We start from the raw sequence: 16,919 nt of genomic DNA, 5'->3' as shown, positions 1-16,919 counted from the left end.
AGAAAACTAAAGAATAAACAACACGAACCCCACCAAAAAACTAGGGGTGATCTCAGATGCTCCGGAAGGGTAAGCAGATCCTGCTCCACATAGAACATTTCAACAGAAACAACATAAATATGATTATGAATATTATATAAATACATAAAACGAGAATGCAGTGCATAACTAATTTGCTTATATGTTGTTTTCCTTTTACAGTGCAACATGTTGAACAAGTTTTGCTTATTCAACAGGTGAATCTGAAATCGCTCTCATTTCTGTCAAATATCTGTGTAGTTTATTATGTATTAAATCAAATGTGGTACACGTAAAACTAAAATGTCTCTGAATCGTTATGGAATTGCACTTTAAATTGAATAACCGATATAATCTTGATATTTTTGTCTGATACGTAAATCTACTTTTGCAACCTTGACTTATTAGTTATACAGTTATATAGTTTGTCAATGTTATAAACACGTCGTTAAATTTTCAAAAATCCGGCACTTTGTGTGTGAAGGAGATCTTTTATGTGATTAAGTATATTAAACTTTAAATATAAAGTATATACTTCATTATTATGTAATCTTGTATCATGCAGTACGATTATCCCAAATTACGCTATATATGGAATACTTTGGAAAATCCGGTATGATATCATGCTATTCACGTTACAATACTTATAATCCTTCTTTCTTAAGCTAACTTCAGTTTTCAATTAGTTGTAGTATTGATAACAGAGCAGAGGTTTCAAGGTATGGTAATTTAAATTTTTTTAAGGAAATCACCATCTCTTAAAATCATATCAACGAAATAAATTAATTGTAGTAAAGATTAGAGAACCAGATAAATGTTAGCAATAAAGCATTCTTTTCATTATTAAAAACGCAATATAATTAATATATTATATCACATATTTCTGAACCAAATAATGCCCTCAAGAAAATATTGGTTAAGTTTAATGTAATCTTTCAACATAAATAACAGTATTAACATAACATTTGTTTTTGAACATAATACATAGCTTTAAATGATTGTGCTGTGATCAAAAGACATAAACAACGAAGTGAAATTACATAACAACATAATTATATCGCAACTTAAAAACAAAATATTTGGTTTAAAAAATGATACGGTAATGAACTGCTTTTGTTATTCAAGAAAATTTAATATTACTTTTTTTTAACTTCTCTATGGTATAAATTCTTCACTGACGAATGGTTTTCAGTGTTCCAATGTTCCAGTTTTTTGTTATGTTTTATTGATTCTTCATCTACGTGATCTACACATTTTACAACACGTGCCGAATGTGCAGTTGGGTGCAGACCAAGCCACATGTAGACGGGAGAAAACAGTTAATGCAGAGTTTACTCGCGTGCACTTCATGAAAACGCCGCGTTAACAGTGCGAAATTTCATTAGACATAAAAGGGCTTTACTATCTCGTTTACCTCCAAATTAACGCAGATTTTCATCATATCCTGGATACACGGACCTAACACATAAAATGATAAGGTACACCAACATTAAACTAACTACTGGTCATAATCGATTGATATCTTGACGATTACAGTTAATGAAATTACACATATTTAATTAATTGAAATTTATCATAGTATATTTCTTTTTCTGCACAAATAAACAGTTCAAGCATGTCCTTCTTTTTCAAATAATTATTTCATTACTAAAATGAGTATAAAAAGTTGTCTGCATTAATTTAATGTGTTAGTGTGTCCTGCTTTTATTTAACATATTGAAATGTTAAAAAAATCAGTAGTTTTGATACATAAACCTTAGGCTGCCTCGTATGACAAAAATATATGACAGCATCAACCAAAACTGACCATATTTGCATTTTATTGTGTAGATGTATATAGCCTCGTAATAAATCAGTAACATTTCATGTCAGGATTGATTGTATAATAAAGATGACAGCAAAATTTGAACACAATGAGTACAAAATTTTGTGTGCATCAATTTAGAGTGCCAGGATGTTCTCTTTTTATTGAAAATATTGAATCGTAAATAAAGTTCAGTATTATAGATACCTTGGTCTGACTCGTATAACAAAGTTATTTGCCACATCAAGTAAAAAAAGAACACATTTGCAATTCATTATGTAAATCATATATCCCATTGTAAATCAATAATAATGTTAGGTCAGGATGGTTGTATACTACAAATGATAGCAATATTGGAACACATAGTCTACAATATTTTGTCCCCATCAATTTAGAGTGCCAGCATGTCCTCTTTGTATTCAAAATATTGAATTGTTAAATAAATTTCAGTAGTTTTGATACCTCGGGCTGACTCGAAACGGACCATATTTGCACTTCATTTTGTAAACATATATAGCCTCATAGTGAATCAGTGATTTTTCTATGTCAGGATGGATTTTATAATAAAGAGCAATTTTGGCACACAATGACTACAAAACGGTTTCCGCATCAATTTAGAGGACCAGCAGTGGCTGTTTGTATCTATAGCAATTAACTGTCACTTAATAGATAGTCCTGCTATCTATGATGAGTTCATTTACAACCGCTGGGTCGATGCCACTGCTGCTGGAGATTTATTTCCCAGAGGGTATCACAAGCCCAGTAGTCAGCACTTTTTGTGCTGACACGAATTGTCATTGATATGGTTATATTTATAAATTTACTGATTACAAATTTTTGAATTTTTTGAAATACTTAGGCTTTTCTACCTCAGGCATAGATTACCTTAGCTGTATTTTTAGGAATTTTGGTCCTCAATGCTCTTCAACTTCGTACTTTATTTGGCCTTTTTAACATTTTTGGATTCGAGCGTCACTGATGAGTCTTTTGTAGACGAAACGCGCGTCTGGCGTATATACTAAATTTAGTCCTGGTATCTATGATGAGTTTATTTAAGTCAGAAGTTTGGGATGCTTTTATTTCTTAAACAAAACTTTTAACGGCATCATCCAACACTGACATGACTAACTTCATTTGAACTTTGTAATGAAAAATATGAAACATTCTCTTCTAGAGATAGTATACTGTTAATTTATTATGTCGGTTGATTGATGTTTTTGCCTAACGTCCAGGGGAAATATTTAATTCATGTTGAGAACAAGAATATTTTTTTCGGATGTCCTAGCTATCTTTTGAAATCGGTAAGAATAATTTTAAGTCTGTATAAATTGACGAAATGTTAAATAATTATACAAAACCATATTGATATCCCTACACTGTACAATTTTCGTTTAGACATTTTGGCAAAACCAGGATCATAAATAAAAGTCAAACAAGGTGAATTATGATGTAAAAAGTCATAAAGTTATAGGTTGCACGGTTGTTTTTGCATTTTAGAATTTATGTTGCTCATTTGTGTACCATAGTTGAGTCAATGTATCTGAACGGTGAAATAGGACAAAACATACAGTATCTACTAAACATACTTCCCCAAACTGTGGGATGAATCAGGTGAGAAAAATGTGAAATAATTTTAGATAGTGGTAAAAATGATTTTTTTAGATTTTTTAAACTTTGTAATCACTGCATGATAAAAGACATACCAGCACTATAATTGGCCTTAGGTTTTTAAGGATAGCAAAACAAGTAAACGGTCATGACACATATTCAAATTCATTTAATATATTATATTTAATATTTATAAGAATATGCAATGAAAACGATTTTTTTAATATGTATTATATGTCTCATATCTAGACAGAGTCTAACGAGTATAGTAAATTTCAATAGGTCTGGTCTGGAGCAGACTTCCCAATACGTCAGCAGCATTCCTAAGAAAAAACACAACTACGTCTGGTCTACCAACGACGAAGTTAATTTGTTTATCTGCTTTAAATTTCTCAAGTTATTTGAAGAACATAAAGAATATGGCAAATTCATTACTGAAATTTCTACACAATGTACACAATTGTCCTATCGCACCGTTCAGATACATTGACCCAACTATGGTACACAAATGAGCAACATAAATTCTAAAATGCAAAAACAACCGTGCTACCTATAACTTTATGGCTTTTTACACCATAATTCACCTTGTTTGACTTTTATTTACGATCCTGGTTTTGCCAAAATGTTCAAATGAAAATTGTACAGTGTAGGGATATCAATATGGTTTTGTATAATTATTTAACATTTCGTCAATTTAGACAGATGAGTTGATACGATAAGATGATTTTCAAGTTTCTAGAAGGGGATTATCTACATTTTCAACGTGTCTGTCATAGTGGAAATATTTTTGTGAGTCGATTCTTGCACATGTACAAATGTAACTTTAAAAAAGAAAATAGAGAAAGTCCGCTACTTAATGTTATTGGAACTGACTTTTTGCAATGACTATTAGTTGATATTTCGAATTAAAAGTGTTTTTTGAATTGTTTTGTCTTTGAACACATATATGTAAACTTATAAGATAAAAGTCTTTTTAACGAAATACATGTATAAATGTACACACAATTTATTTAACGCTTTAGACAATAAAAAAACGCAAAAATCAAACGCGCATTTACTTTCGCTTGCACGTACATATACACTTGTAACATCTGTAACAAACGTCCGTTTAGTTTTAAGACCACATCGAAAATAAGCTAGTAAAATATGAACTAATCGCATGTTTAAACCGGCTAAACTGACACAGAGTCAACGCCATTTACTCGGGTAGACATTAGCAAATTCCATTTCGACCGCGTTAACGTAATATTAGTAAAATCGCATTTACTAGTAACCGCGAAAATTGAAGTTAACTAACGAAATATGTGCACACGGCGTTAACGTGCGTTTACTTTATGTAATGCTAGGTATGAAAGTAATTGGTACTAATACAATATTTACAAGTTGTTTATATACAAATGAAAACACACAATTATTAATATGTTACTGATAAAAAAGTGTTTCATAATATGTTTATAAACACAAAAAGTTGTTAATATGTTGATGATTAATTGGTGTTTATTTTTTGTAGAATCTTTCAGAATGAGAATATGCTTTCTGTTGTTGTTTTGCCTAATTACATACTGTCTGGCATGTGGTAGATGGAGCTTCTGGGGATATGGTAGTAACCGCAAAGAACGACTTTCGCCTACAAATCAACAAACAACAAAACCACCATACGTAGAAATCATTCATGTGAAGACATCGTTGGATAACTGCGATTGCGACGGATATGAACAACGTAATCCCGGGAGCGGTCCGAGGAAATTCTTAACTAAATGTACCATGCGTACAGACAGGACGAAACAGAACAACTGTAAATTTAAGGGAAATCCTCACAATTGCAAAGATTACATCAAGACTCCTGTCCTTTTTTATCAGAAGTTGATTGAGGTAATTGCTCCTTTCCAGTGTAACGTGACAAACTTGATTGAAAAAACATGTCCAACAGAAACAATGACAAATAGGAGAATATGCCCAGACAGTCCGTTTACACCGGAATAGTTTGGCGTATTAACAGAAATGTATTATGCGTATATATGCAAACGTTAAATATAGCCAATTTTATATATTTTGAAATAATATAACAAGTTTTAGTATCTAGATTTATTAATAGTTTAATCATATTTTTAAAAATGCTATCATATTTCATATAGTTGTAATCAATCAAAAATAGATAAAACAAATAATTATCCGTCATTGCAATGAACTTTATTTTTCCAGTAGTGGTGAGTTTAGGACCCTGCTTACTATAATCAAGCACTTCAGATAACTCCCGTGTTTTGTCGTATTCATGTTGATTAGTCTGTAGTTTTCTTTTTTGTGTTTTGTGTACACGTACAGTCCAGTGTTTTGCTTTTGTTTAGTTGTTTTGTCCTTTTTTCGTTTCTGTATCACTATAAGAGGTCGGTATCTTTTTAATATACTTTTTTAAGCAAAATACAAAAAATTGAATACACAAATAATATTCAACATTAGTTTTTATAACGCATTTAACCAATGTTTACTGCAAAAGGTATACATTCTTATATTTGAATTTCACATGCTGAAAGGAGTAGGAAAATACAGTAATCAACAGCTCAAATAAGTAATAAAAATGGTACACACCGAGTACATTATACTCTTTAAATATTCAAATACATCTGTTTTAAAAGGCAAGTCTGACTTAATTCTTTCATGAGTACTAAACGCGTTAAATCAGGCTTATCAAAGTACATTTATACAACTAGTGTATTGATCATGGAATTCCCAAACAAGATTGTAAACAACTATAAATAGTTGTAATCATTAAGTTACCAGAACACTTAGTAATGACCTGATCACTTAATGTTTACATGCACTTCACCAACTGACATTCGAAAGTGGATAATGACAAGTTGCGTATGCATGTTTGTCCTGTAATTTATTTTGATGTACTGTGGATTACTTTCATGTGTATCTATTTTCGTGGATTCAGGAAAAATTTTAATTTTCGTAAATATTTGATTTCTTGTTTTCGTGTTTTTGCCAATCTCTGAATACATTGCTAAATTCACTGAGTATTTGCAATTGATAACGACATAAACGATTTTCAACGCCCAGACGAAACTAACACCTGGTCGATCTATTTACATCCATACACTATAAAGAAACGATTCCAAGGCTACATACCGTAAAGCGGGTTATTTTTGCGGGTGCAAAATTTCGCAATTAAGGGGAAACAAAGTATACGACAAAATTTGGCGGTTTTTATTTTGGTGGATTCTTAAATCCCAATTATATAACTCTTATTATCTATCCGACACTAATTGATAAGGATATACATAAGTAATAATTATTTTATAAAATACATTCAATACCCTTTTTGTTTAATAAGTTGTTAAAACTAACCTATACCGTTATTGACCTACCGACCGACTCTTTAGCTATCAGAAAGTAACGAAAGTATTCATTAATTTGTGCGGAATTTATTTTCGCGATTTTCTTTCAGCCGCCAAAATAAGCCAAAATAAAACAAACGCGTAAATAATCCGCTATATACATCAGGTACATTATCAGCTAATGGCCATCTTACCAAAAATGAAATCAGAATTCGTTGATTACCACTTTAGACCACATGTCAGACAACTGTCAGCTCATAATGAAGATACAACTTACTTTTTAAAGAAATAACATTTCTTTAGTATGTAAGTCCTTTACCTGTTAATGACACTCTTTTGGTTTCACTCTTTTGGTTTTGATGAATGTGTGCTCTTTATATACGAATATTTCAAAAGATGAAAGAATATCCGCTTGTTGAAAAAAAAAAATAACAATCCCAAGATAAGCATTCACCAACTGACTATCTATTTCAGTTTGTTAAGCTAGTGATTGAACATATTTATGGGAAAATAAATGGCACCTTCTTTTGCCAACATTTATATGGGGGATCTTGAAGAACGCATACTTTTGAGTATACCTTAAACAATTCCTTTCTTAGCTCCGTTTTATTGATGATATGAGTTGGAATGTAACGATACTGAAGAACATGTACAGAATTTTGCAGATCATTGTAACCAGTTCCATCAATCAATAAAATCTACAGTTGAATTTCAAGAGAAAACAATTACTTTTCTCGACACACCACATATATAAAAACTGTGTAATAAAACACTTATCTCCACAACAAGAATACTGACAAACACCAGTTTCTCTCTCCTTTAAGTTGACACCCGAAACACTGCTCCAGGAGCATTCTTTAGTCAGACTAAAGCAGAATTTGCTCCTCGGAATCCAAAATTAACTATCGTTTGGGACGACTGAGAAAACAACTAAAAGCAAGAGGAAAAAAAATTTAAATATCACAGAATCTTTGAAAAAGCACTGGAAAAATATCGTAAGATCCTCATCGAACAATGTCGAATACAACGATCAGACGACCCATATCTATATAATTTCTTTTGTTGCCACCTTTCATCTAGATTTGACACATATTTCATCTACTATCTGCAAGCTCTGTCGTCTTATTAAAACTGACTCTTCCTTAAAAGGGTTTTCTCACACCTCCTGTTATTGTTTATCGGAGACCCAAACAACAAAAAGACACACCTGTTACATCTAACGTAATATAAATGCAAACCTGTAAAAATCGGGTGTTTCAAACAATGCGGAAGAAGAAATTAAAAGTAGTCCTTCACCAGCACAGTAACAAAGCAGCAATACAACATATATGTTACATCTTTTTTTACAAGCTCATATGCAGCCACATATTATGCAAAAGAATATGGCTTCGTCTGACCAAAACGGCTTCGTATTCATACATCCCGTAAATTAGGAGAGACCCTCGAACATAGCACACTGATGTTTAAAGATAACACTATTGAACAAACTCATCATAGATAGTAGAATTGAAATTTTCTATTTCCGTCAGTCGCTCGTTTCGTCTACAAAAGACTCATCAGTGACGCTTTATTAAAAAAAGGTTAAAAAAGGCCTAGTAAAGTACAAAGGTGAGGAGCATTGCGGACCAACATTCATTTTACAGCTAATGTAATCTACAAAAATGAATTAGTGTACGGGAAAATTGTCCGATCATGCACGATTTGTTCATACACCTGTTTATGACAGTTAGTATTTGCATTCAAACATGTCAAATGAATGTTTAATTTTAATGACATTTTAATTGTTGGATTTCCATTATATTTACGAACTTGAGACCGATTATTTTATCAATGATTTTAATTTCTCAGTTCAGATTATGTACGTTATGCTGACTGCATATTTATATATAGTACTGATGGGAATGTATTTTTTTGATTCATATACAGGTAAACTGAAGTCCATCGCTGACCACGAGTCTTCGTGCATATCATGCAATAAACGAGGTCTTAGATGCTTAATATTAATCGATTATTAAAAAAAAATACAGTGTTATAATTTGTTCAGATATAATATTTATAGTTTTTTTTTTCATTCAATGATTCCATCGATATATTACTTTGTCGGATACCTTCAAAAACTATTATCAATTGCTCGATTTCAGATGGTAGAATTATGTTCAATTCTGACGGTTTTTGATTATCACAAGTTGTATCCGCTTTTGGAAAGTTTTCTCCGTCATTCTTAATATGATTGAGAAGGATCGTCAGTATAAGTTCAAGGTGTGGAAAATCAAATATTTCCGAGTAATGAGCCGAGTCAAAGCTGTTTGAGTAAGAAAATGACCACTAACAGCTCGGGAAATGGCTTTACCAATAAGCAAATGGCCAACAGCAGAAGAGGCATAAACAATTTCTAAACGTTCTGAAAGTCCGAAGCTATTCATTTTTTGATCAGAAAAAAAATATCTCAGTTTTAAATCCACCAAGTCGGACTATAATATTTATATGTGTACTAGATATTAGAAGCAGTTGTCAAGCCTATTATTCTCAACTTTATCTGCCATGACCATCGAAACATCGTATAACAGTTAATGCAGTAGTAGAAAATACAAATACTGATATAATTGAATTCTATATATTCAAGGTTACATTGGCTTTCCAAATGGTTTTGTTAAGAACATGACCAGTTAGGCCGTTAGTTTTCTGAATTGAATTGTTACACATTTTTCCTCTCGGACCCCATTGAAGTCGACTATACAGTATGAGTTTATTTATTGTTAAAGGCCGTACGTTTGCTTATAAACTAAATATTGATGCTGTCCAATTGGCAATCATTTATCGTCTCCCTACTGTTATATTACATAAGCTAAAAAAAAAAGGAGGACAAAAAGAATGTTATAAATTTAAAAATGGAAATTGGGAATATGTCAAAGAGACAACAACCCGCCTAAGCGGAGACAACAGCCAAAGGCCACCAATGGGTCTTAAATGTAGCGAGAAAATATCGCAGTGGCCTCAGCTGGCCTCTAACCAAAAATGTATACTGGTTCAGTAATAATGGACGTCATTCTAAACTCCACAATATAGAAACGAAACTCAAATTAAAAATCTTACAAGACTACTAAAGGCCAGAGGCTCCTGACTATGGACATGTGCACAGGTTCGGCGGAGGTAAACATATTTTTTGATATCTCAACCCTTCCCATGTACCTCTAGCCAGTGTAGAAAAACGCACAACTATTACACACAGTAACACTTAGTTTTAAAAATGTCCGAGTCAGATGTCAGAATAGGTAACAAAAGAAAATAAACAAAACGACAATGATACATATATTAACAAAGGACTACTAACAGTTACTAACATGCCAGCTCCAGCCCTCAATTAAACACTGACACATCATATGAATATCAAGCACAATCCTCACGTTAAGGGTTTAATATTATACCATCATACAATATATACGAAGAACATAACCCGTATCAAGCCAACAACTGGTTTTAGAATAAGTGTGTATTTCCGATGAAAAGACCCTATAAGTGAATCAATATTAAAACCAACATATGCAATCTTTAATGACCTGACAACAGTATTTACATCACTTCTTAAAAAGTCTGTTTAAAGGTTTTGTTAGCTTTTGAGTTGAATTTCGACATTGGTGTGCTTTGTAAAGAATATCATCATGAAATTGGAGGTGGAATTATATTTACGAATGATGTCTTTATACCGATGATAAAATTTAGAATATGTTTTGAATACATGTAGTTTATGATATCGAAAACCCTGGTGTAATATTTTTTCAGTAATACACACATTTCTCTCGATTATATCTAATACGTTGTTGCAAATCGTACAAATTGAGATATATACACACCATAAGATGGTGACAAAGGACGTCACCTTCAAAAAAGGAAAATTAACGATAGGAAATAAAAAATCATCTTTTTTTTATCATACATCCTAGTATGAAGCTTCCCGTTAATTACATAGATAACAGGATCGAGGAAAGGGCAGTGTTCATTGCTAGTTTTATCTTTATTAAAGTATGATCAACAGGATAAATTTCTTTAGTATACATACTGAAGTCGTCATTTTTGAGAGCCGTTATATCATCCACATATTTAAAAGTTTTGTTAAAATTTTGTATCAGATGTTGTTTCAATGGGTCTTTGCTGGTTTTAGTAAAAAATTGTAAATCATAACAATACCGAAACAGGTCTGCAATAAGTGGTGCATAGTTAGACCCCATTGGAATTCCGATAATTTGACGTTATTCTTATATTGGTGAATTTGATTTTCTACACTATATGCCACTTTGCCTCACATTCTTATGAAGAAAACAATCATATACCTAATTAAATTGGCATTTGAAAAATCAAAATGCAAACAAAAATTGAACAATTTATTATCAGGTTGTTGATTGTACCAAGTGCACTAGTAATTGTAATAGACCATTTATTTTTTATTATGTTTTGGAACTTCGGAGGCCAGTACATAGTTGGAACCTTCAATGTATTTGCTTCTGTTTGTAAATAAGTAGCTAAAACTTTATTTTTGTTACAGATGTCGTTTTTCAGAATTGAAGTCAGTTGGAATGTTGGTGTATTCGTGATTTCCTTTTGCAGAATCTCAATGCAAAATTTACGTCAAACATAAATGATATTTTTAGTAGCTTTACCAACCGGGACAAAACCAATTCCTTGGCGAGTTCTTTTAGTTTATGTACGATACGAGAAATAGGGTTTTGATGGTTACTGTTACGAGTAAAATGTTATTTAAAATAGTGTATATGTATATCAACTATGTTCATTACTGAATTAAAGAAAAGAGTCCGAAGATTTCTTGTCAACTTTTTTTTTCGTTTTATCTATTTCAAACTTTAAGTACGGAGTGAGTCGTTGATGGTATTACGACATTCATTCCAATTAATAATTCAAGCGGGACGATATTGAGGTCCTTTACTGAGAAATGATTTTAAATCTCGGACGCGTACGATGTAAAGGTCTCCCTTTACATCATGGGAACATACATGTATTCGGAATTACATGATGTAGGTGTATTGTCACTGATATTTACATATTTACACACTTGGCTTTTATCAAACACATATTCCAGGTAACAAATAAGAGGGAGTTCAGTACTATCAAAATTTCCAGGAATTTGTTCTTTAACAGCCTGATCATTAAAAAATACGGACAATCTTTACAAAATAAAAACCTTTATTGACATACTGGATTTTAAAAACATTTTCATACATTTCAAACTTGATTTGGAGGGCTTTTTTCATTATTGATGTAAGTGTGTTAAAAAGAGGAATACCATCTCTAAGACAAGAATTGAACGAACATTTAGAGGGTGCTACTTATTTCATATGAAATGTTGTTCCATAAAATTTCTAGTGTGTTTCTTAAACTTTCTCAAATGTTCTCGATAAAGGTAATATCAGAAACATGTTACGTTAGAACAGATAAGGTATTTTGTTTAATTTTTAAGAGCATATTGCTGATATACATTTAAGTTCGCACACATCATATCAAGCTCATTGTACCTGTCCTCAGTGATAATTGTAAAACATACTTGCTGTTATTTGTGTTACAAAATGGTTGTTTATGTCGACATTGTACTTAAATATAAGTAGTTGTCCGTCTGATGAGCAATACCCGATCGCAAATCGTTATGTCAACATGTTTTTAAAATATTTCTATGAAAATCTTTGAAAAATGTTTCGGATTTCAAAGTAGAATGTACAATAATGCCCGTAATTGCATGTGAAACGATGCAAACGTATAGTTTTGGGGAACCGTCTCTGATTTGCATTTTATGTTTGGAAATGCATCAAATCACAACAGGGTAAACTAATAACAGAAATATATCTGATTACGTCATAATATGCACCTTTTACGAAAACTGAAAGAAATGTCTAGTTCGAATAATTTCAGTCCGCATTTCTCTTCTTAAAAACATCGTACAGTAACACAGCTATACATACGTTTTAGAGAATATTTATTTTAGCTGTGAGTTCAATCTGTTGAATATAAAATTGTGTTTGTGCAAGTACCTTTCTAATCAAACTCATACTTGAAGGATGTAAAAGAAGTAAAACAAATACAAAATATACAAGTTTCGGCATGGTTTGATGCATTCAGTTGGAATGCATTTTTTTTAAAGTTTTAAACACCTTTTACAGTAGAACTTTTATCACAAATTTCCATCATGTATTATATCCTCTTTTTCTGTCCACTTTAATTCCTTTCTAATTTGCTTAACAACTCATGTGTGAATATTCTATTCAAGATTATGAAGTATGCATTTGACAATTGAGTTTTGCCTGCGACATGGAACAAAATACTCATTAATCCAATATTAAAACCTTATAAAGATATTCCTGATTCATTAGGTTATCGAGGAATAGCTCTGATGTCAATTCCCTGTAAGATATATGCAGATATTCTTAACACACGTTTATCATCCTGGTTAGAAGAAAACAACATGTTAGCCGATAAATAAAACATCTTCAGAAAAGATCGTGGTTCAATCGAACACTTATACTTTCTAACAAGTATCATAACTAATAGAAAAATCGAAAGACTTTCAACTTTTGCTTGTTTCATCGATGCCAAGAAGCCGCTGATTCTGTAAATAGAGAGATGATGTGGTTTAAACTGATAAGATAGGTATAAATGAAGTTTCTGAAAGGATTACAGACGCTGTATGTAGATGTTCGCTATGCTGTTAAAGTAAACGGCTATATGACCGATATGTTTGGCGTTAATATGGGTGTAAAACAAGGCTGCAACGTATCTCCTACATTATTCCAGTATTCCATTATGGTCTACAGTAAGGACTAAACAGTAAAGGCTCGTAAAAAATATACATGACTCGAGTAAATCAAAACAGCGCTCATGGCATTCCCGTGCACTGCAATTCATTCAAAAAAGTGACTTTAGTTGTTTGATGAACACTCAAAATATGACAATACGACAATTAATATTGTAAAGGACAAGTTCAACACTATGGATGCTGAAAATTTGCTACAAGATGTGCATAACGATAGAAACTCTGAAAATGGTAAAAACTTAGAACGTTTAGACAGTATAAAATGTAATGTCAGCCAAGCAGTTATGTGAAATCCGTCAAGTTTAGAGACTATCGTAGAACTTTATCAAATTTTCGTTGTGGCTCCTTACCACTCACCATTGAAACAGGACGTTACACCAAGCCAGTTACACCATAAAATGAACTAAATGTCAGTTTTGTGATGGAAATACGATTGAAACTGAACAACATTTTTTAATGAAATGTAATTTTTATTCGGACTTGAGAGAGGAACTTTTAAATTCACCCATTCTATCAAATTCTGTTTTTATTACCTTGAGTGGTAGAAGAGAAATTTAATTATGTTATGAGCTGTGATGAAATTATTTAGCTAAAACATTGCATTTGATGATTAAGAGGAGAAAGATAAATTTATACAATGTAACTGTTAAAGAACTTTTTTTTTATTATTATTTATTAGCATATTATTTAAGATTTTTAAATCATTTTTTTTTATCTTTTAAGTGAAAATTTGTTGATCTAAGAAGTATTGTTTTGTATTTTAAAATATTTGTTTTTAATTTCGAAAAATGTTTTAACTGTGTATGCATTGCATGAGTATAAGGTAAAAGTGTCTCATATGTCTTTTAAGGGGTCGACCATTTGATATTCTGGGGGAGGGGGGGACAGGAGGATTTGTTTTTGATCGGTTATTTATCTTTGTAAACTAAGAGGATAGGTTATCTATTTTCTGCTCTATTGAAGCACGATTTTTCATTTTCATTGAAGCAAGGGACTGATTATTTATTTTCACAACTATTTGTAAAATATTTGAAAACATACAATTTATAAATTATTCGTTTATAATAAATAATACTTGTATCTTTATATAGTCAAGTCATTGTGTACCATTAAATGAGAAATAATCATCATCCTCTGCAGAAATGTATCTTCTATATTCCCAACTGCATTAACATTTAGTGCATACATACACAGTATTAAAGCTTTAGTTTGGTTGTAGCTAGCCTTTTTAAAAAGTATTGACAAGGATGTTTCGCCGACCGGAGCGAGGCAAAATCTGTTCGGAAGGGTTTTGGAGCTACTGAAGGCCAAATAAGCTATAGAACAAATAATGCAAAATCATGCTTCTGGGTGTTCCCTAGACCCTTTCTTAATCTGAAAAGGCAAGTTCTGTTTTAATATTTTTTTGACAATATTTGGTCTCAAAGCAAAATGTATAGATACAGTGTAAGACTTAAATTTCTAGGGACAAAATCAAAAGACCAATATGCATGAAAACACTAACAGAATACAGAAGGGTAATAGATGAACAAAAGACAAATAAACAAGAAACATTAATGATCCCGAAAGATCAGGGATTACGTCTGAGGGAGAACAGAACTTGCTTCTTGCAAGACACTCGCTGTGAACACAATTTATTATGGAGGTAAGCGGTTGGTTTTGAAATTTCCTACATGAGGCATTTGCCTCAATATAGTTACGGCCCTGTAATAAAAGTGAGGTAAGTGTTCCTGAGAAAATAGGCCAAACATGTTAAATGAAACCAATTTTCAGACATTTCAAGTATATTTAAATAATATTTATACTTTTATTATTAAAAGATTTGGGAAGTGTTTCCCGATTTTTTTTTGGAAAAAAAGATGCATTTATGAAGAAGCTGGTGCCATGTCATACTTTAGATTAGACCTGCTGAATTATTCATTTTCAATACATTGCAAGTCAGGTAATCTATTTTTGAACTATCACAGAACAAACCATTTATTTTTGTGATTATCAAGGCTGAGTTATTTATTTTGAAATTCTCCACCCCCCCCCCCCCCCCGTTCAGAATATCAAATGGTCGTCCCCTAAGGTAGGAATCTAATTTATTTTCATGCTGATGTTATCAGATTTATAATATATTATGTATCATGTTAGATTGTGACGCTGTAATAAACTAATTACTTAATTACTTACATATCAAAATATGGCAGAACCAGATTTTGGACACAATTAATCTAATAATGCAATCAGTTCTATTTTACATCAAAAGGAAATTCAAATCGTCAACGTCATGTCACAAAATTCTAGCGACCAACAGGAAAACAACAAAATATAAAGCACAGCATTTTTTTTAAAACTGAACAAAATAAACACCAAGAATATAAGAAAGTGGTCTCAGAAAATATATTCTGAAAGGTTAATGATGCTATGAATCATTGACATATAGGAAATCAACATTTTTTTAAGAAATTATTTTCTAAACTAAAAATTTTTAATTTGATTGATTCCCTTGGTGTTATTGTTGAAAATGATCAAAAAAGCCTCCTATATATATATATATTGATTAGTTAGATACTATTGACACATGACTGATATATCGTTAATTTATCTTAATTTGAAAAAAAAATAATAATGTAAGGGTGTTACGTCTGGTTTCCTTTCTATCTAGAAGTAAGAAAATTATATATTGAAAGTAAGGTCAACTTTACAACTAAACACTAAACGTGAAAAGGAAGACGTAGACACTCTATCCGAATGGATTAAGGCAGTGAGGTCGTTAATACAAATCAGAATCAAGAAACTGAATGGGTCCATCAATGCCCATGCTACGTCAATCTTTAAAGACCCAAATGTTGCTAAACACTTATCCGACCTCCATGATAAATATGTTGTTGTCCCCGCAGACAAAGCCCCAAATAACATCGTTTTTGTCTGTAAAAGTCACTACATTAATTGCTTGATAAACGAATTAGGTATAGACAATTCACTTGGAAACTCAACATATACCCTCACGACACTTACCAAAGAGGAAATCCTGGATAATCATAGGTCTGTTCTTTGTTCCTTTGGTATTTCAACCAAAGATGAAGAACTGGATCTTCCATCACTGTATTGGATACCTAAACTACATAAGTGTCCTTACAAACAACGGTATATTGCTGGGTCTTCCAAATGCTCCACGAAACCTCTTTCTAAATTATTAACATCTATTTTATCAGCAATCAAAGACGGGCTTCAAAGTTATTGTGAAACTGCCTATTCTAGAGGTGGCGTGAATCAGATGTGGATACTTAAAAATTCCAAAAATCTTTTAGAGTACATACAATCTAACTCTCTTTCATCTTGTAACAGTATT

At 31.9% G+C, this 16,919-nt stretch overlaps 1 long non-coding RNA gene across 1 annotated transcript; it reads left to right on the top strand.

The window, feature by feature from the left end:
- The first annotated feature begins 651 nt into the window (after window positions 1–651).
- LOC139498285 (uncharacterized) lies at window positions 652–5,608 on the top strand. The gene is made up of 2 exons (XR_011657876.1): window positions 652–737; window positions 4,941–5,608. It is a non-coding gene; the product is annotated as an uncharacterized lncRNA (long non-coding RNA).
- The last annotated feature ends 11,311 nt before the right edge of the window (window positions 5,609–16,919 follow it).

This window comes from Mytilus edulis, chromosome 12 (genome assembly GCF_963676685.1).
Source record: "Mytilus edulis chromosome 12, xbMytEdul2.2, whole genome shotgun sequence".
In the NCBI taxonomy this organism is placed as follows: domain Eukaryota; kingdom Metazoa; phylum Mollusca; class Bivalvia; order Mytilida; family Mytilidae; genus Mytilus; species Mytilus edulis.
Note: the sequence above shows the minus strand (reverse complement) of the source record. Positions and strands in the feature narration are given on the sequence as shown.